General features: G+C 41.5%; 1 non-coding gene across 1 annotated transcript; it reads right to left on the reverse strand.

The window, feature by feature from the left end:
* Positions 1-18,784: 18,784 nt before the first annotated feature.
* Positions 18,785-18,865, reverse strand: trnas-uga (transfer RNA serine (anticodon UGA)). The gene has a single exon. It is a non-coding gene; the product is annotated as a tRNA-Ser (tRNA).
* Between the last annotated feature and the right edge of the window lie 1,927 nt (positions 18,866-20,792).

Genomic DNA, 20,792 nt, shown 5'->3' on the forward strand with positions numbered 1-20,792 from the left:
ATAAACAAGATCGGTCCGAGCACAGAACCCTTTGGAACACCGTGATTAACCCTTGTACCTGTAGAGGAAACATCATTAACATGAACAAAGTGAAATCTGTCAGATAAATATGATTTAAACCAGCGCAGTGCTGTTCCTGTAATCCTGATCTCGTGTTCTAATCTGTGTAGCATGATGCGATGATCTACTGTGACCAAGGCAGCACTGAGATCCAGTAGAACGAGTACAGAGACGAGTCTACAGTCCGATGCCATGAGGAGGTCATTAGTGACTTTAAGCAGTGCTGTTTCTGTGCTGTGATGGGCTCTGAATCCAGACTGGAAAGCATTGAGCAGCCTGTTCCTATGCAGGTGGTCATTTAGCTGACTTACAACACCTCTTTCGAGTATTTTGGAGATAAAGGTGAGGTTGGAGATCGGTCTGTAGTTTCCTAAGACGTCTGGGTCCAGTGAAGGTTTTTTAAGTATCGGAATGATCACAGCAGTTTTAAAAGCCTGCGGTACATATCCTGTTTCCAGAGACAGGTTGATCTGTCCTAATATAGACTCTCCAATCAGAGGAATAGCATCCTTGAGGAGCCGTGATGGGATCGGATCCAAAAGACAGGTAGTAGGTTTAGACTTGCTGATGCTGGTGGTCAGCTCAGGGAGGCCGATGGGCACGAAGCAGTCCAGAGTTAGATCAGGATCCGTTTCCAGAAGTGGCGGTGTATCCTCAGCGGTCACAGAGAGATTGTGGTTGATTAGTCCTCTAATAGTGGTGATTTTATCGGTGAAGAAGCTAATGAAGTCAGAGCTGCAGGAATGCGAGGCTCCACAGAGCTGTGGCTCTTTGTCAGCCTGGCTACAGCGTTATAGAGAAAGCGCGGGTTGTTCTTGTTTTCTTCTATTAGTGATGAAGAGTAGGCTGTACTAGCTTTACTAAGGGCCTTCTTATACGTCAGGAAACTGTCTCTCCTGGCCCTCTGGGAGTCATCTGATTTAGAGGACTGCCACTTCCTCTCTATCCTTCGTGTAATCAGTTTCAGTGATCGGATGTTTGAGTTGTACCATGGAGCTAGCCTCTTCTGATTTGTAGTTTTCTTCTTCTTCAGTGGAGCAATCCTGTTTAAGACTGAGTGTAATGTGTCTGCAGTGTTGTTGACAAAGCAGTCCATTTCTGCAGGTGTAATATTTAAGTTGGTACCCCCATCAGTACTTATACATGGGACTGTGGGGAGTACTGGTAGGATTGCTGATTTGGGCTAGTTTTTTTCATACTGGTAGGGTTTTACGTTGGGCTGGAAACTGTCACTCAGATATGGCAACCCTGGTTGTCGCAAAACACAAATTCATAAAATTAAATGCTTTTTACAACCCTTAAGAGGTTACCATTTTCGACTAGCATCAAGTCCCCACCTCCATGAACAAGGACTGAAATACTGACTCATGTTGAGAAGAGACTATACATACAACACAAAGGCATAAATCCTGCTACACTGCATCCAAGTAGGGCTTAATCCACCCTCCTTTGTTGGTGCAATGCTATGGCTCACTTGTCATACCTGACAACTGAGTCCATCTGTTTCTACTTAGCTGTGTCTGTGCATGAGTTTTAAACCGTGTTGGAAAACATGGAGGACGGGATGGTATTAGAGTTTTTTTCCAAATACTAAAACACAATTTTGCAAACTGGTGTGGTTTTATCAAAGTACCTTAAAATTTTAATATAATTTTCAAAATCAAACTTTTGCATCCAATGGCACACACTTTAGACACACATCTTGTCGCACACCTGGATCTGGCCGCAATGCCTCGTCCACATCACAGGCAATATTGGTCTGAAACACAATTTTGCAAACTAGTGTGGTTTTATCAAAGTACCTTTAAATTTTAATATAATTTTCAAACTCAAACTTGCATCCAATGGCACACACTTCAGACACACATCTTGCCGCACACCTGGATCTGACCGCAATGCCTCGTCCACATCACAGGCAATATTGGTCTGTGTATGTTGCAGCCATTCGATTTCCGTTTTGAAGCTGAAAAATGAAAAACGGAAATCGACTCATTTCCCATTTTCTGATTTTAAAATGGAAAACGGACATTACCCGATTTTCGTTTTAGTATTAGAAAACGAGAAATGGTATTAGAAAAAAGATAATGGTCCATGTTTCATTCCTGATCTTTTCGTGGGTCATTTTTAAATGATTAGACTGCTTGGCGTGGGCTAGACCGTAGAAGAAGAAGGAATGGAAATGTAGATCGTTGGAGAGACAGCTGTATTTTATTCAGAGGTCCAAAGAGGCTGGCAGTCAGGCAGGACGGTTAGAGTGTCGCTAAAATAAGAATTTTCCAAGTGCCGTTTTTCTCAATATATCATAGTTTTGTACACAAGCAAGTTCATGCTAGGTTTAGTAGATGGACTGATTTCAGTAAGCCAGTCACGTCTATTAGCATACCAGTAAAAAAACTTAATTCATCAAGGTATTATTTTGAGTTTGCAACAGCAATCTTAATAAAGAAAACAATCTCATACAATTGGCATTTGATAATGAATATGAACTACTATCTAGTTCTAAATGATATTTTTGAGGTTACAATAAAGTGAATATTTATTTTTCTTGCTATATACAGAGTCTATAGTCGGCTGTGGCTGTAATGTGTTAATAGCCTCGTCTAGTGGTAGCTAATTGGAATTTCACCAAACAGCGTATCTGCAAAGTAGTCAGCCTTCCCATGCCTTCTTTTTCTACGGTCTTCGTTTCCATTCCTTCTTCTACGGCCTAGCCCCTGCCAAACAGTCTAATCATTTAAAAATGACCCACGGAAAGATCAGGAATGGAAAATAGCACCGTTATCTTTATTGCCATTTCACGTTTTCTAATACTAAAACAAAAATCAGGTAAAGAGTCAATGTCCTTTTTTGTTTTAAAATCAGTTGTTTTTTTACTTCAAAATGGAAATCAAATGGCTCCAAATACATGGACCAATATCTTTCTTTGCCATGTAGTGAAGTCTGTCCAGAAGTGCAAGAATGTGAGCTGTGAGGACACCGTGCGTATTTGAGATGGCAGCACACATTGTGACGTTCCCACCACGTTGATCCAGGAACTTCTAAGATGGCTCTGTGGCCAGTGATGTTCCCTTCCCTTCCGTCTTTGCTAAGTTGAACTCTGCCTCAGCTATAAAAATAAACTCATTTGGGATAGCATGAGCATTCATTTCCTGTACTCTCTGAAAACAAAGAACAAAAATCAATCAATATGGTGTCGCAAACAAACAAACTGGGAAAGTGTTGCTTATAGTGTCCCCTAAAGTCAATATTGTACTCACATCCACATATGTTTCTCTTAAAAGGCAGCTTGCTTCATTACAATTTGGTTTCTCTGGAGAATGTGAGCCAATGTGGACAGGCTGACTCGATGAATGTTGTTGAATATTGTGTTGTTTTGGATGGTGTGATGTAAATAGTATATATATATTTACCACACAGTAGAACAAACTGAACACAACTTGTACAGTTGCCTAGTGTATGACAGCCATTCATGAAGTGAATACTTGTCACCCAACTACAGTATGACATGGGGTGTACTATAGTGTGAATGATGTTTTGGTTACATACCTGTACTCCAGTCTAAATGTGATGATGACAGAGGCGACTGTGAAATAGCTCAAGTTGGGCTTCACCCACTGTCCTGCCTCTCTCATTGTCAGCCCATGGTTGATTACATGATCAACTAAGGTGATGTAGCTGACCTTTCCAAAGTGTTTCTTGACTGGCAGTGAAACAACCAATCACATCAGCCTATTTTAGCACAGGTTCTGTCCATTTAGATGAATAATTATCTTAACTCCATGTCCTTCCCACGATGACAACAGGTTGTTTTATGCTATAGAGTAGTAGTAGTAGGGTCTTCCCAATAAAAAACTAAGGTGATGGTGCAGTAACATGCTTAATCAACAGATGATTTTACTGACTATGCATGCATGGATGCAGCAGAAATTAATAATTAATTAATTGATTTGTTTTTGTTTTTATTTGGAGGACATAATCAACATCGGGGCCAGTTGTTGTTAAGGCGGCCACCCTAACTGTAAGGCGCTGTGAGAGACCCTGCAATATTTAGCACATAAGCTAGTGGTCTTTAGACGCTAAATTAGATGCCTGCTAGCAGACCTTTAGACGCTAATTTAGCCATGTGCTAGCAGATTTCCATGCTTATTAGCCATCAGTTCACAAGCTGGTAAAGGCATCCATCCTAATCTGTGTACAGCAGACCTGGGCAAAGTACGGCCCGCGGGCCACATCCGGCCCGCTTGCGTCTTCAATGCGGCCCGCTGACTCGTACACACAATAAAAAAAAAAGAAGGCATCAAAAGTCAGCTGTCAGCACGGCATTACCGGTAACGTCTTTCCAACCCTCCTTGTCTCTTCCACGCTGCTGTACTGCTTCATCCCATCTACTCTTTGGAGAGACACGGTCGCGCTGTGTACACTTTAAAAATGCTGCGCGACTATTCTGAAATTTACGGTAAAGCGAGAAGAAACGCCACAGCGCATTCAGATGTTACCGCGGTGCTGCAGCCGACATCTGCTCTAAAAAAGCTCAGACCTTGTCCAACTTTCAGAGCTTTGGGATTGTTTTTAAAACTAGTTTTAATTCTAATGGTTTTCTTCTGTAAAAATATCTTTACATCATCTGTGCTGCTCTGTGCGGGAGTGTGTTTCAACATACAACCAGCACACACTCAGTGGACCTGGACACACACAGAGGACAGAGGAGTGAGCAGTAAACACACAGACCAGTTCACATCATCAACACCCTCCGCCACACATTGATTCTGAGCCTTTTTTCCGCCAATGCGACTTTATAATATCGCTATCTTTCCATTCATTCAACTCCGCGCAGCTCTCTCTCTCCCTCCCGTCCGCGTTCACACACACGTACACACATAAGCGCGGATATGTTGACAGAGAAGACGACCAACGTTCTTGATAATGGAACATCGCACCCTAACTCAGCACAGACAGAGCTGGTAACGCAGCAAACATTATAGGTGATTTAAGGTGAAACGCGGTTGCGGTTGAGATAAACTACGTCATATGACAATAGTCACATATGATATATAATAACACCAAAAGCTGTTTTATTAATCAGTTAGTTGCCTTTAGTAGTTCCATATATCTGATTATAGTATTTATGCTATTAATGTATTTATGTGGTTATATCACATTATTTATTTTAACCTTTATTTTACCAGAAAATGTCATTTTACAAAACAAGAACAGGCTGATATATGAGGTCAGTGTTGACTTCATATAGTGAAATAAAAACCTTCAGCTTCAGATGTTTTTGTATGTTTTTGTGGCCCTTTGCTTTTCTAATGGAAGTCTATGTGGCCCTCGCAAAAAAATAATTGCCCACCCCTGGTGTACAGGCTTCTACCGACTACACTGAGTCACACACTTCACTGATGTTAATATGCTCTTATCCACTTCATACCCAACTGACTCTGTTTTGTAGTTCCGCTGGTGTAGTGCAGTGCAGGGTCAAAGGGATGGCTAACACATCTAACTGGCTCGAAGAAGAAAAAAAGCAAGAATTTATTTATTTTAACTGCAGTAATATGAATTTACAAGCATTAACATGGACATGTATTTTTTATCTATTGATCTATTATAAGTAGCTATTTATTTGTCTGTCCTTCATGGCTTATTTTCCATGTGGGTTACAACATGCTACTTTTGTCTTGGCAGGATGATGTAGCTTCAATAGCACTGCACTATTTTTATATTCTTGTCTCTCTTCCTGATACCTGTTGCTCCCACCTCCCCCACCAACAACTCCACAGCCTGTGTGCTAGAAAGAACCAATACAAACACAGCATGATTCCCTGTGACACATTCGCAAGGGACAAACAGTATTTAAGTTTAACAGAATGTACTGTAACACACTGGTTGTATTGATACACATCCACAGAGTCACTTTCTACAGGATAATAAATTGTGCACTCCCTGCAGGGATTGTCTATAGATTTAAATTGCTTGCTCAATAACATCCTAAAAAGGGTTTTAAAAATGTGCTGTGTATCGACTCAACAAACGAATCCGACTGATGTTATTTAAAGGGCATACAAGAGACACATTTACATCCTTAATGTGTCTGAAATACATATATGTCTCTAAACATGAATTACATCATCTACCACTCCACTGCATCAATACCAATAATGCAATAACTAGGTTTTTGTAAAATAAATCCCTACTCATGATCGTCAGCTTGATTAATGACATGTCCAATTCTCAGTCACTGCTAATTATCCCCCAGCATCATTTCACACACATTGCAAAAAGTGATTGAATCAATAAGGAAATAAATCTTAAATTAACAGAATCCTATTAACACAGTCCTGGTAATTTACAATTAACTGAATCCCATTATCAATCCCCACCCCAATACACTTTAGGCTAGAAAACGATTTAAACTCTTCGATGGTGAGCCCTTACACTCAGTATTATTACACTCAGGAGGACAGGGAAAAAATATATAGCACAGACATTAATTTGCCATCTCCAGAAAAGGGCATCAGTGATCTGTGAAATCACTTTGTTCGTTTGAGATGGTTGCACTTTCTGTTCATTTACGTCTCATAATTACTTAGATTATGTAGATCTACCCGTCTGCCTGTCTGTTTTTTTGGCAGTGGCAGTATGTCAGACCGTTCCTGTGACCTGTCCGTCTAATTCCACTCCTGCTTAAACAACCTCAGCTTTAAAGTAATCAAAAGAATATATTGGAGAATGGAAGCTGAAACACTCCCACTGTTGAATGAGCCACAGTTGTGTTTGCCGTGATCCATGAAATAATCTGTCAATGGGATAGGAAATGTGAAGCACTCCCATCGATTCTATTTTTTATTGTCAATGTTCAGTTCTGCTCATGTGGTTTTATTGCACCATGGGATGTCCCTTGCGCTGTTCTGCCATCTATTGTTGCTCAGCTTCTGTTCTGTGTGGGAAGCTGTCTTCCTATGTAGTACCTGCTGTCTGTCAGCAACATCCTTTTTCTGGCAATACTAACCCATCTCCACAGATGCTACCTGGCTTTGAAATTATAATTAGTGAAATGTAATTGTATTTTTCACCATTAAACTCAGTAGTGTTCAGAAAAGGATACCACAGCAAATATGCTATATGTAGTTTATTCTGAATGCTTGTTAACAAGCTGTTCACTATGTAATTTGTCCATTTTTCAGCTCTGCATCACCAGCTGCAGAAGTAATAAGGACAACGTCCTATATAGGGTTGGGCGGTATCCAAATTTTGATACCGTCAAAAGCCCTCCACATTTTACCCCGGTATATGTAAATACCGTGCCGTGCGAGCTGCTGTAGCCTACAATTCACGGCAGGTAAAGTGCATTATAAACTGCCTGAAACATGTCAAGCAATCTTTTTCATTTAATATAGATTTTATTGAGGCTTTTTAAAACACATATAGCGAACAGAGTTTTTTTAAATTTCAAGCTGGCAGCACGCTGCGTTATTAAACTGGTATGAGCCTGTCCCGATGCGTTTTTGTTTGTTTTTTTATCAAACAAATTTTTTATTACTTAACATTTTATCATGTTAAGTTCGCAGCCTTGTGCAGTATTTATGTTAGAAGTTACGCATGGTAATGAAAACACACACAGAACATATAATAATTAACATGAAATAAGATAGAACTAAGATAAAATTAAGGTAAATAAACTAAAGTAAGGCTAAATTGACATGGCATAACAGACATGACATAACAGACATACAATGAACAGAACATAAAATGAGTGGCGGTTGTAATGGCAAACATAGACCCTTATATGAACAAGTGGAACAGTGTAATAACTGTTAGGTGAAAGATTTTATTTGTATGATGTTGATGTCTATTCTATGTTTCATTAGCCATTCATCCAAAATATCAAGCTATAGAATTAGGCTCCATGGTCAAGAAATGTAAAGCTACTTCTGATAGGTGGCAGAGGATAGGTGTTCAGCATTCTTCATCCTTGAACCTTATTAGATTACCATTCACAAAGTAGATGATTCCATGTTTTTTAACACAAACAGACAGATGGACACATAACATAACATAACAGACAGCCACAGCTGCAATTTCTCTCCATGCCTTGTCTTTTTTGGTATTGTCCTTATAAAATGCATGTTGGACGTCATATATAATGCTATGTTCCTCCACCTCAACAATAAATCTTTCCTCATCAATGGCTTGGCCTTCCTCCGCTGGGTAAGTTGCTAAAATGAAGTAGCTGGAGTTCACATCTGGCTTTACTTTGAAAATCCCTGCCCTCCCTTCACGTCTGACTCTGTCTATTGTTTTTCTCCCTCATCCTCGGTGTCCATGAAAAAATTCCATCATGTTACCACGTGTACTGTAAGCAAATGTCAATGTCATTATGTGATTGTGCTAAATGTATGTATCGCAACGCGCAGCAATGCTTCTGGGACAGTTTGAAAACGAGCTGCTATGCGGCTGGTGTAAATTGACTATAATGGAAGCATTTTTCAGGGGTTGACGCTATGCGGCAGTTATGCTACGCTTTCGCGTGCAATGTAAATCCAGGGTAATTGTCTTTTTAAATAGCTGACCATGTTCATTATGATGTGAATATTCAGATTGAGCATATGAACTCTTCAAATTTATACAGTGTATTTTTAATGGTGTAAATGTGGACCCTGGGAAGAATAGTTGCTGCTGACGCAGTGACTAATGGGGATCTATAATAAACCAATAAATCAAACCAATAAACAGTGTACATGCCAAGCTAGAACCGAACAACAAAGAGACAGATCTTACAATGAGCAAATCAGCAATATGTGGATTTTGAGGAAAATTTGGCAGGCAAAGAAAACATAATGGGAAAAAAATTAAATACTGTATGTTTCAAATGGCCATCAGTACTTTAAGCCTTCCTTTTCTGTAGCTTCTTGTTTGTAACATGAAAAAGAAATCTGTATTTGTATCATGCTATTCAGTACAAAGCATTATTTTCTGCTGATTGCAATATTATTTTGAAAAAAGACTAGAATTCCAGTCAAAGGCCATTCAGTTACCAAAAAGTAATAGTAGAATATAGAAACTTTTGTTCAATTTCAACAAGAGTTGGTTTTTAATTTTTTTTGACCCTGCCTCTTTTCACAGAAAAAAAATGTGCCCTACTCTACTAAAGAGCCCTTCACATGCCACAGAGGCAAGAGGCTTTTTGTTTCAACTGGTTGTCCAAATCCCCTAAAAGATGGGAAATCCTGTCTGTGACTGTGTTTCTTGTCAGGCTGATATTTGCAAAAGCCTGGTGCTTTTCTGGGAACACAATCTTCGCTGCCTTCATCATGCATGTTTTTACAAATTCGCCCTGCTTTTGAAGCCACTGCAATTTCATTGGAAATGCGGTACCGTATTTTCTGCACCATAAGGCGCACCGGATTATAAAGCGCAGTCTCAATTACGGACTCTATTTCTGTACTTAACCCATACAATACCATTATTTTGTAACTGTTGTCAGAGCTTTTTGCGAAAGCCGGCATCATTGCTGAACAACCACCTGGCAAGGAGACTCTGACAATAATAAGAGGGAACCTGGCATGTTTGGCGAACTTGCCCAGCTATTCAATTCACATTTTCCAGATTCCAGAGGAGAAGGAGAAAGCTGCAGTCTGTGCAGCTCAGACACTGAGAGTTGCTCCATCTCCTCCTGGGTCTCCGCTCCCCTTTGGCCGCGCCGGTCTGTGTGAAGCTCAGAAGGCAGACCCGACGCTACGGGAATGTTATGACAAGACTGACACTCCGACATTTTATTTGGATAATAGGATTTTATTGTGTAAATGGTGCACTTCGCCAAATTCTGAGTGGAATAGCTTCCATCAGATAGTGATCCCCACAAAGTATCGTGCCCAGATTTTGTCCCTTGCACATGAAAGTCCGTGGTCTGGACACCTCGGAGTCGCTAAAACATATCGACTGATTCTAAGACACTTCTTTTGGCACAGATTGAAAAGTAATGTTGTTAAACACTGCCGTAGTTGTCACACATGTCAGATAGCAGGGAAACCAAATAAACCAGTGCCATCTGCTCCACTCTATCCAATATCTGCCCTGGAGGAGCCCTTTGAGTAATTATTGATTGTGTGGGACCGCTGCCACGCACCAAAAAAGGAAATCAATATTTACTCACAATTATATGTGCTGCTACATGTTTTCCTGGGGCAATTTCTCTGCGCAAAATAACGGTGAGCTCAGTTGCCAAAACACTGACAAAATCTTTACCACATTTGGGTTACCCAGAATAATCCAATCTGACCAAGGAGCAAATTTCATGTCCAAACTGTTCAAGCAATTACTCCACACATTACAAATTACACCCCTGCAAACACATCCAGTTGTCTCACACCTCAGGACCAAGAATGAACATGCCACTGCTGTGCAGCATTATGGACCTCAACCTTGTCCCTCACCCTCATGCTACCTTACATCACCACACCCTAATAGTGAGAGCTCCCACATGAATGACTTTGTAAGGTATTTAGCTCACCGTGAGCTTGTAGCTACAAGCTTATTTCAATTCAATGACACACCTCAAAATTACAGAGCATGGAAACGTTACTTTCACACTGCTACCAGTGGCTTAAACCTAACACCAAGTGAGGAGATGGACCTAATGCTTAAATGGCTTGGCAAGGAGTCTGCAGAGCACAACAGATAAGAGCGATACACATACACCATCCAGAGGCAGTATTGGTTATGGCATGGGACAGACTTGACCAAACATATGGCTCAGCAGAAGTAATAGAAAATGCTTTGTTCAAAAGAATGGACAATTTTCCAAGAATGACAAGCAGAGATGGATCCAAATTAACAAAGCTGAGTGACCTGCTAATGGAACTTCAGTCAGCTAAAGCCGAAGGAGACCTGCCTGGCCTTTCTTTCTTGGATACTGCCAGAGGTGTCAACCCTATAGTGCAGAAACTTCCCTTTCGCCTGCAGGAAAAGTGGGCTTCAACAGGTGCCGCCTACAAACATCAGAAGCAGGTGCCCTATCCCCCCTTTGACTGCTTTGTAGATTTTGTCAGCCAGCAGGCTCATATTATAAACAATCCAAGCTTCAATTTCATCACTCACTCAGATATGGCTCCTAAGGTGGAGAAGACAGTGTGGAGGACAAACAGATGTGAGGTTACTGTCCAGAAAACAGAAGTATCACCCAGCGCTACATCTGACAATAGCGAAACCCTAACAAAATTAGAAAAAGCCTCACCCTCTGCGCAAATGTCGTGCCTTTAGGGAAAAGCCCATTGAAGAATGCAGGACATTCCTAAAGGAAAACAATGTGTGCTTTAAATGCTGCTCCTCCTCCTCTCACATAGCAAAGGACTGCAAAATCAAAGTCAGTCGGAATGTAAGAGTGAAAGACATAACACAGCACTTAACCCTGGGCCTGCACCCTGGATGCAAGAGACAGTTCCCGCACCTGAGCACTGTGGGGAGGAGGGAGAAACTTCACACCAGTCTTGTGTCACCAACAACTGCATTAAAGTCTGTGGCGGCAAGCTAACAAGCCGCTCCTGCGCTAAATTATGCCTTGTAAGACAGAAACTTTCTACGTTTTCTTTGGTTCCATGACAATGACCTCTCTAAAGCTATTGTGGATTATTGCATGATGGTCCACGTCTTTGGTAACAGCCTCTCACCTGCGGGGGCAATCCATGGCCTACATCGCTCTGTTCAAACCAGTGAGTTCCACATCGACCCAGATGTAAAACACTTTGTGATGCGTGACTTTTATGTAGATGATGGCCTAAAGTCCTTGCCTACAGCAGAAGCTGCCATCAGTCTACTAAAAAGGACACAAGATGCACTCTCAAAGTCGAATCTGAGGCTACATAAGATTGCAGCTAACAGCAAGGTGGTAATGGATGCCTTCCCATCCAGCGATCGTGCAAGTGAACTCAAAGATCTAGACTTTGATGCAGACACGCTGCCAACACAACACAGCCTTGGACTTACTTAAAACCTCCAAAGTGATTGTTTCCTCTTCAGTGTCTCCAATGACATAAAGCCCTAGCAGAAGAGGTGTCTTGTCCACAATCAACAGCTTGTATGACCCGCTCAGATTTGCTGCACCTGTCACAATCCAAGGCAAAGCTATTCTGAGAGAATTTACAACTGAGATTGGTGATTGGGATGCCCCATTACCCATAGACATGGAGGATTCTGGACATCTTGGAGAGTGTCATTGTCTGAACTGGCTGCTCTTTCAATTCCAAGATGCTACACAGAAGCTTCATCAGCAACTGCAATCAGAAGAGAACTGTGCATCTTCTGCGATGCCTCAGTTAAAGCTATTGCTGCTGTGACAGTGCTGTGCTGTTTTCTAAAACCAGACTGGAAGTCGGTTAAAATGCTGTTAGAGTCTAAAAATGCCTTCAGTTGAACACTGACAAGCTTCTCAAAGATTTTTGATCTTTGAATGGAATCATTTGCTATTGTTTTGTGCTTGTGTTTATATTTTGATCGAGTAATTCTATAACTGTGATTGTCGTATGTAGATACAGATTAGATGGGGATGTGCGAAGATGCTATGTGCGAGGGCAGTAGGTGGGCAGTAGATGGGATAAACTATGCATGGGCAAAAAGTGGGCTCCAGCTGGGTTCTACTTCTCAAAACTGATTATGTCAGATGGATGCTATTGTTATGTTTTAACAATAGCCACTGGGCTAGGTCCACTTTTTATCTGAATATTAGGCTAATACACTCTTTAGAAGAATAGCCATAGCAATTTAATAGTGGTCCTAAACACACAGACATGTTTGCTAATAGCGTCCCCATTAAATGCTTGATATTCAAACCCCAAAGTAAGCAGTGCGCATTCCACTTGCAGCGCACATCTGCAAAGCTCGGCCCCCATCAAGACAGGTAAGAAACTGCATAATAACAAGGGGATTTTATATTGTTTTAACTGCACAATGTTAACCACAAGCTTTTCTGGAGAGAATTAATTCAGAGGAACTAGCTGGCTTTTAGCTAGCTAGCTTTGAGGTAGTGCTAGCTGTTTAGCTAGCTTTGGCAATTAAACCTGGATAAAGCATGATGTTGAACAGACGAATCTGATTTATTATGTCAATATCAATTGAAGATTTAATTATGCATGTGTTTTCAGGGCAGTCAAACAGGCTTAGTTAGCAAGCTGTTACTAAATCTGCAATGTCCAATTCTCTGCTTTTACCATGCTCGTGGTATTTTAATGTTTGCACTTGTTGCATTTACAGTTAAAGTAAAAACACTAATGATAGTTTATGTGAATGTCAGAAGTTTTATCGGCTTGCAGCCAGTATTATTAAATGTATTATTTGTTTTAATTATGAGTGTATATATTTTTATTGCTGTATTTGTTTTTCTTTAAGCGCGTTACCTTTCGTTATAGTCATCTACAAATGGAGGATTGGAAATTATAGCGACCAAATGGTTTACCGGCCCAAGGAGGATGAATGCTACTGGCCACCAGCAAGGATGAACATAATAAAGATGGTTGTAGAACAACAAGACCCTCACAATGACGGCGATATACAATCTGACTGTCAAGAGAAAAGCTGGTAATGTGTCCATGTGTATTAATGTATGATATACCTGCCATTATGAGTTCACTGTTTATTCGTTTTAAATCTAATTGGCCCTTATTTGTTTGTCTTTCACAGCAATGTATGAAGATGCCTGCACAAACTTAGTCGAAGATGTACAGAACACACCAAGTCTGATTCTACAGAGAGTCGCAAACAAGAGGATCACACTCTGTTGCCAGAGTCACAGTGGGGGACAGAAGAAGGTACATAGGAAGTTGCATTTTAACATAGAGTAGGTACGTAGGAATTTGTAAGTGGTAATCATGTTTACGTGGAAGACAATTGATGAACAGATGAGTAAGATGTTGAGCTGCTGTCCGGCAGGTCCGGACAACAAGCAGAAGGCAGCTGCTGAAATGTCAGCAGTGGTTTGTGCGGTGTCTGAACAGGAAGTTAAGGGATATGATAGGAAGCCGCTGAAGAGCGTATTAGCGGAGAGTAAATATAAGATGGAACGAGAGGAGTTGGAAGCACAGAGTAAGACAGCAGGAGTATTCCAGAGAAATAAATTCAAGAAAGCAGCACAAGCAGCAGAAGGAAAGAGGTAAGCTTTGTATCAGGCATATTTTTGCTGTCTTGATGAGGACTGCAGGGAGTCCGATAGTAGAACTGACAACGAACAGGAAGTGGAGAGCGAGGGAACTCAGGAGGCGGAGATACCACCTTCCTATTCGCCCGCCTCTGTTGTGGTCACTGCCCCAACTCAGACCCCACCTCCTGGGATGTACCCTATCGTGACTGTCACTGATGGGAGAGTGCAAGTACCAAACAGACAGGACAATCCTTTTAGGCTCACCCCAACGACCTAGTGGTAATCCCCAGGTCTCACCCATACAGCCTTTATCAACTCCCCCCTCTCCCCTTCACAGATATAGTTATACACTCCTCAGTCAATCTGGTGTTCAGCAACAGTGGTATCAGCAGGCCCTGAAAAATTTTTTGTTGTTTTTAAAAACATCTTTAGTAACATGGCAGCCGCCGATCGTCAGCCCTGCAAACCCTGATGGATGATGTGGTGGACAGAGGAGACAGGCACTCCCCTCCCCAAGATGATGTCCCACTCACAGCCAGAGGACTCCATCAGTCCAGCAGCACCACCAAGGACTCCTGCTCAGCCAAACATTTATATATATGTTCTTTTTAAATAGTATTTTCTGCTGATCTTTTAAAACTGTACATTTTCATAATGCCCACTGGTAAATAGTTAGAAATGTTCAAACTGTATCTTTGTAAATATTGTACATAACAGAACAATAAATGATTTACTGTTGTCACTGAGAAGTTGTTCAAAAGTTTACTTAAATTATAAATAGGTAATGAAACACATAATGTAACAAGATAAGAAGGGTTTAAGAACACAGAGACAAGAACAATTTAATATACAATTTAATAAGTAACCATTTAAATAACACAGAACACAGCTGTCCACCATCCTCTCCAATGAGCTGAGGTCTGTCCATTCTTTCTCTCTCTCTCCTCTCCCTCCCTCTCCAGCCTCATGTCCTCCGTTATCAATTGTCAGATTTCATCCGTTTCTGTTTTACAACAAAATGCCAACAGGCAGAATGATATAATAATGATAATATTGCTCCTCAAGTGAACTATACTTTTTACTATACTACAGTAAACAGTCAAGAAACAACATTCAATCAAAACGTTTAGTTTACAGCGCCTCGTATCAACAGGACGTCATGTTTGTAAATATAAAACACATTTTTTTTAATGCCGCTGTCACTAGCATTTTAAAAATCCCTCGAACTACTGCCCTTTACTTACATTTAAATGTGAATTCGGCATTCCTGCCGGTGCTGCTCGCTCGGTCCATCATTGTACTGTTGAAAAAAATAGGTCCGCAAAGCATCTTGGGATATGTAAGGCCACGAAGGATGGTAGCGATGCATCCTCCAAATTCAGGCAAAAGGAGGACGCATTTGGAGGATGCATTTGAAGGACCCTTCGACTTTTGGCGAATTGGGACAGCCTTCACGCAGCTGTGTGACGTAAGCGGCCTTAAAATGCGCACTCCGAAGGATGCAGACCCTGAATTGAGACACAGCCTATGTTTCTGGCTGGCCTGGGAACGCCTCGGGATTCCCCCAGAGGAGCTGGAGGAAGTGTCTGGTGAGAGGGAAGTCTGGGTGTCCCTGCTTAGAATGCTGCCCCCGCGACCTGGCCCCGGATAAGCGGTTGAAGATGGATGGATGGATGGATGGATGGATGGATGGATGATTCTTTTGTTTGGGAGAGACATGTTGTACACTACATGAGTCTACATGAAGACAACACTGATAAAGAGACCATGGAGATGAAAGAGCTGCAGATACAATTATTAAAGCTGCAGTTAGCTTATGCTGGACAGGTAGCAGCATATCAGAGGAAAATACACCCCTGCATCACAGCTGGTAGTTCAGCCTCAGCCCACTCTCCCACCTCAGCCACAGTCCCCAGTTGTGGGAGAATCTGATTTAACCCCACCTTGGGTCCCCCCACTATCGTGATGGGTGGTGCTAAAGTCATAGACGAGGTAACTGGAGGAAGAGGGGTGGCCTTGGGGGAGGGGGGTGTGGACAGGGTGGAAACATGTTGGGAAGGTCTGGAAGCTGTTACTCATGTGGAGAACTTGGTCACTGGGAAAGAGACTGTCCCTACAGAGTGCAACCCCTACATTGTCCACAAGGGGCTCCCTGGTATCCTCCCCAGGGAAATGGCAGTCAAGTATCACACTGATATTGCCCATCATTCCGTCAGTTGGCTTCTTTGGGGAACCTCAACATCTGCCATTCACAGAACTTGTGAAACTGCATTAGCAGACCACCATCACAGACATTGTTTCATTTGCTCCAGCTCATCACCAGTGAATGTGATGGGCGGAGACTTGTTGATCAAAACTGGAACCTTCATTATGTGCTCCCCAGATGGACAAACAGTGACATTCACTGATGAACAGAAGTTTGCATGCTCCCTGAGTGTTGGAGTAGCTGGATAGTGGCTGATGACACCACTAAGATACAGATGACTTGTGCAGATATCTACTGGACTCGCCTCCTGCCTGAGTCTCCTCAAGGTGGCAGTCTCCTCAGTCTATTCCAGCAGTGGAAACCCTGGATAACGTCTCTCCGATCCTATTGGCTGCCACAGACCCTCTGTATGTTACACTTACACATCATAGTAGATAATTTGTTTGTGGCTGAGGAAGGAGTAGTTGCTGATGTACAATTAACACCAGAATAGTTTTAGTGGCTCAAAATGGCATAGGTGAGTGTGCCACATGTTTCGCTATTCATCCAAAACATCAAGCTATAGAATTAGGCTCCATGTTTAAGAAATGTAAAGCTACTTCTGATAGGCGGATATCACAGAGGATCGGTGTTCAGCATTCTTCATCCTCAAAGCTTATTAGATTACCATTCACAAAGTAGATGATTCAGTTATTTAAAACAGACAGATAGACAGATGGTATAGCAGGCAAATGACTGATCATAAGGCTCAGGAGCTGTTAGCCATACTACCACATAATTTACTGATATATGTTTTTGTGTCACTGTACTTCTGTCTCTTTCAGTGTCTCAACTTCCACACTGTTCATTTTACTCGATGTTTTTGAAACATGGAGTTGTGCATGGTGTTCTGTTTCAGAAAAAGGGGGGTAAGAGACAGGTATTAATCTGAGCTTGGTTAAACAACAGAATGCACCAGACATGTAGCAGGAATGATTAAAATGGTGCAACCACCCCACACTGGGGTGGTTGCACCATTTTGTGGTTGCTGTTGTATTCCTTGTATGCACTGTTTAGGTAATAGGTTAATTGCATCAGCTATTGAGAAGAAGGATATAGGTGTATGTCATGCTTTTGTTGGCAGCAGAGGTGCCTGAGTCGGGAGATGAGGAAGAGGAAGCTTTGTTGTGAGCTCTTTTAAGAGCTCAAAAGGGGGAATTGTCGGGTGAAAGATTTTATTTTTTGCATAGTGTTATTATGTAGTGTGGGTCCACATATCTAGAAGTGTGTCCCTAACATGAAATATTAATTTTTGTGTTTATTACTCTATACATACTACTATAATATGTTTTTATGAGTTTTTATTAGTAAGTAGTAGTAAGTAGTAAGTTTTATATAAGATCAAAATAAGCCAGATACACTGAATCTATTGAGAAGTGTGGAGTTTCCTTCTTCTCATAGACTTTGTACTTCAATCCCTTTGTCAGTTGTTTTCTGCTCTTTGGAGACAGCTCTGGTTGATATCAAGCTAAGGTTGTGAATCGAGATCTTGACAGAAAGAATGTGTTCAGCTCCTAGACCCAACGTTACGACTCGCCCCTCCCGTGAGTTTGTTTTCCTGGTCACTTTAGATCTGACCCACAGCCTATGAGATTTCAGGACTTGAAGTGAACTTACCTGGGGGAAGAGGTGTAAGCTTTTATGGTGCATCATAAAGTCACTCTCTTATGGGAAAGTGATCATTCCTGTGGGGGAAATTATGTTCAACTTAGGCTTATCATCAACAGAGTGGGACCCCCTGCTATTTCCTTCCTGTTTTTCTCCTGACTCTCAGGTTTAACCATTACCAAATAAGGTAAACTAAATAGCAGTTGAGCTGACCCCATTGTTACAGGATTAGGGGAGGACATGATTTTATGGTACCTCTGGGGATCTCAAGATAGGATAAAAGGAGTTTGTAAAAGAGGAGTATGTTGTTCTCCTGCCTTGATGCTGGGCAACCACAGAGATCTCTGTTTGTGTGACTCAGAATTTGCTTCTTCATTGTTAGAATAAATAGTAATTTTGAGAGCAGATATTGTGCACTTCTTAATCAAAGAACCTGGGAAGATGAACAAAAGGATCCAGAAGGTCATCATCAATTGTTTAAGGCAATGTGTGTAGTTCTAATTATCTTAATTTATATAGCACTTCTCTTGATATGCAGGTAGGTGTCAAAAATTAGAATATTGTTGGAAACATTTATTCATTTCACTAATTCAATTGAAAACATCAAAGTCATACACTATATAGATTTATTTATTTTTTTTTTTTTATTTTAGATACTGTATTAATCCCTGGTTATTGGACAACCCTGCTATCCCACTGTTGCCCCCTTTTTTTTTTTTTTTTTTTAATTTTAGAAAGAGTAACTTCGCTGCGAGCAGGGTTCGAACCTGCGCGGGAAACCCCATTGGATTTCAAGTCCAACGCCTTAACCACTCGGCCATCGCAGCTGATTATAAGACACTTAATAAAATATTTCTAGCCATTGTGTTAATTTTGATGACTATGGCTTACAGCTAAAGAAAATACATACTTCATCACATACAATCAATAAAAAACAAGGATTTTGAATACAGAAATGTCAGGCTTATTGCTTATAGCTGTAAGCAAAAATCATCAAAATTAACACAAATAATGGTTTGAAATATTTCATTTTATGTCTAATGAATCTATATAAGAATCAATAATCTATGACTTTCATGTTTTACATTGAATTACTGAAATGAACAAACGTTTCCATAATATTCTAATGAATATCTTTAATCTTTAATAACCCGTAAAGATGCTGAGAAGGCTGTCTCCAAGTGGCTTATTGATGCTAGGGACTGGGGAGGTAATAGACATGCCCGGCAGGCAACCCCTCAACAAGGACTTCAGGCAGCAGCTGGACTGCCCAGCTGGGGCCCACTCACCAGCCCCACATGGGTATGTTGATAGGGACACGTCTCATCTAGTCCATATCATCCAGAAATTCAGGGTGCTCTTGAGCGTTGGCAGCAAACATTAAAGTCCATGCTGAAAATGTTTTTTCTTTTGAAGCCCAGCAAGACTGGGATAAGGGCATTCCCTTTGTAGTGGTTGCGGCCTGTGAAGCAGTGCAAGAATCATTAGGCTTTAGTCCGGCAGAGTTAGTCTTTGGGCACATCCTGCGCAGTCCACTTAAAGCATTAAAAGAGAAGCTTTTGTCTGTGCCAGCCTCCAATGCTTGTGCATTGCGCAAGAGTCTCTCACTTGCTCACAGGCTAAAATGAAGCGCTTGTTTTGTTGTCAATTTGAATTGAACAAAAGGTCAAGAGCCAAAAGTCAACCTTCAGCGGGAATTTATTGAGATCAATTGTTCGACACGTATCAGCCAGCAAATTCAGATACAGTCCCCTGAACCCAAAAGCCAAGCCTGCCTGTGTGTGTGTATGTGTGGTCTTCGTGTGTGTGTGTGTGTGTGTGTGTGTGTGTGTGTGTGTACTAAAGAGGGTGTCCAAATTTGGCAACTATTTCTGGCTTTATGTGCGTTTCCACATCTGCTTCCTATCATCTTGACTTGTTTTTTCATACATAGCCAGTTCAACCGAGGACAAACCAGGTTATTCCGACCTACTCTTCAACTCTTGAACTAAACACTTCCTTGGTTCTGGGAAGTACCAAGAAAGAGCATTCTGGGAACCTAACCTATCAGTACATGAAGGTGTACTAGTCTTGTTGCCTACTCCTGGTTCTGCACTGTTGGCTCGTTTCAGTGGGCCTCATGAGGTGCTTGCTGGCACTTCAGACACCAGTTGACACCATGTGATATCAACACCTGATCGCCACAAAAAGTCCAGTGTTTGCCACATTAACATGTTGAAGGGCTATAATTCTCGAGACGCATGTATGGGTCCTCAAAAGTAGAGAGCACCGCTGCTTCTCCCACATGTACTGTTTTGGTGAAGGAGGAGTGTGGCGAAAAGTGTCCCTCTGTGTGCTCCACTCCATCGAGTGCCCGGCTGGTAAACTCTGCCATGCTGGAGGTGTTACCATGCCATCTCACACATTTGACTGAGACACAGCGTGATGACATCGTCACGCAACAATGACATAATGATGTCCTGTCACATACCACTGTCACCGAACGTGACATTGATGTAGGTGACACAAAACCAGTTAAACAGCATCCTTATTGTGTCAATCCAAACAAACTGGAACTAATGAAATCTGAAACTGACTATTTAATACAAAATGGTTTAGCAGTTCATAGCTCTAGCTCCTGGAGTTCTCCGTGCATCCTTGAGACAAAGCCTGACGGAACCTTACGGTTTATAACTGACTTTAGGAAAGTGAATGTGCTAACTGTTGTTGATTCGTACCCCTCGCCGCACATAGAAGACTGCGTAGATGCTGTCA

The sequence above is a fragment of the Parambassis ranga genome, chromosome 8, assembly GCF_900634625.1.
Source record: "Parambassis ranga chromosome 8, fParRan2.1, whole genome shotgun sequence".
NCBI classification, from domain to species: Eukaryota; Metazoa; Chordata; class Actinopteri; family Ambassidae; genus Parambassis; species Parambassis ranga.